Consider the following 2,122-nt stretch of genomic DNA (forward strand, 5'->3'; position numbering starts at 1 on the left):
CGCAGACTGCTCTGGCTTCTTCCATGCTGAACAGGGATGCAGGGTGAGGCAATTGGAGTACCCCTTTCAGAGGGTCTACCTAAAAGACTCCCAAATTGCATAACTCTTGTCTCTAAGGGGAAAAGAAAGTCCTTGAATCATGAATAGGAGATGTGAAGGAGAAGTAAAGACAAGAGTATTTTTATTGTTGCTGCTTCTGGTTTTGTGAAACAGGGTCTCAACATAGCCCAGGTTGTAGTCAAGGATGACCTTGAACTCTGATCCTTCTGCTTCTACCTTACAAGTGCTGAAGTTTCAGGTGGGTGCCATCACGCCTGACTTTAAAACTGTGTGTTTATATGCATGTATTGCTATAGAGGGTCATGAACATGTAACCACATACAATTGAAGAGATTTTTCAGGCAATTGCCTTGTTGCCATATCCCATCTTCTGCAATCATCCCACACAGAAGTTGTCAGTTCCCTGGAATGCTAGCTCACAGGCTATTGTGAGAATTCAATAGATGACATATGTAAAGTCCTCAAGCACCACGCCCAGCACGTGGCTGACAAGGGAGGTTTGACCAGAGTTATAACGCTGCTGTTTATCGGGAGTGTGTAACGCTGCTTTCCATCTGGAGTGTGTGACTGTGAACTCTGGTACCCTCTCTGTGGCTGTTAATATACTTTTCTAAAGGAAGAGGGAAAAGAAATCTCTCCCCTCCGCTGGGGTTGCTGAATCTTCATGGAGAGAGCTGGGTATTTCAACCAACTGGACCTGCATCCTGGGGACAGCTGCCAATGTGTTCTAGCCAGGATTTCCCAGGAGCAGAGTCAGGGAGGGGAAGAAACATTGCCTGTGGCTGAGAAATGAGCGACTAAGAAAAGCAGTTTCCTTTGCTTAGCTCATGTGAAGACAGGCTAAGGATAAAAGTCTAGAAGTGGGGAGCTGGAGGGATGGCTCAGTGATTAAGAGCAGTTGCTGCTCGTCCAGAGGACCTGAGTTCAGACTCCAGCACCCACTCAGGCAGCTCACAACCATCTCTCTCTCTCTCTCTCTCTCTCTCTCTCTCTCTCTCACACACACACACACACACACACACACACAAATAAAAAAAAAACTTTTAATAAAATCTGGAAGGGTAACCCATGGTTAGATGTCTCTAAGTATCTGAACTCAGATGGGCATGGGGGTCATTCATAGTTTTTGATCCAGAGGAGATGAACTCGACATTTGGCATGAAAGAGCCTAGCAAAAGGGACAGCAGCAAAAAGGCCACTATATGAACCCTGTGAGCTAATCCCCTAATGTGAATTTTCAATCTGTGCCACGAGAAATAGGAAAAAGAATAAAGTCTATCTTATTGGGCTTTCCCTTAAAGAGACCAAGGAGAGAGTGGGATCCAGTTAAGGGCTGATGTGAAGGCAATCAGGACAGAAGCCCCAAAAGAGCCTAAATGATAGTTCTTAAACAATCAAACATGGCAGCTACTTGGGAGGCTGAGGCAGTAGGATTCACTACCTCTGACTTCAGGACTGGCCCTGGCAACACAGAGGGATCCCCATCTAAAACAACAAAACTGACTTACATATAATCTCGCATTTCGCATTTCCACTTCAAGGCATATACTTAAATGGAAGCAGGGAATTGAACAGATATTTGTACACTTATGTTCATTACAGTGTTTTTCACAATAGCCAGAGTGGAAACAACTCAATGTCTGTCCATAGATGGATAAAAAAGTGTGGCATGCAAATACAACAGGATATTACCCAGCTTTAAAAAGGGATGAAATCCTGAACAGGTGGATCCCCAGGACATTATGCTAAGCGATACAAGCCAGTCACATGGGATGAAGAGGGTGGGAGTTAGTGCTTACTGGGTTAAGAGTTCGGGGAGATGGACAGCTCTGAGGGTGGATGGAAGAATGGCTGCCTGACTGTGAGACTATATCAATGTCACTGAACTTTCTACTTAAAAAATGCTTAAAATTGGGCCGGGCATAATTGTGGACATGGGGGCAGAGGTTCAAAGGAAGTCTGGTCTACATAGCAAATTCCAGGCCAGCTAAAAAATGAAAAAAGGTTAAAATGATAAATATTGTACTACTGTATATTATACATATATGTGCCATGTTATACG

The 2,122-nt window shown here is 44.2% G+C and overlaps 1 pseudogene; it reads right to left on the reverse strand.

Moving 5' to 3' along the window:
• The window catches only part of LOC103745479, a 15,228-nt pseudogene extending 13,646 nt beyond the window's left edge, over positions 1-1,582 (reverse strand).
• Positions 1,583-2,122: the final 540 nt, after the last annotated feature.

Source organism: Nannospalax galili, unplaced genomic scaffold, assembly GCF_000622305.1.
Source record: "Nannospalax galili isolate Female #2095 unplaced genomic scaffold, S.galili_v1.0 scaffold983, whole genome shotgun sequence".
Taxonomy (NCBI): Eukaryota; Metazoa; Chordata; class Mammalia; order Rodentia; family Spalacidae; genus Nannospalax; species Nannospalax galili.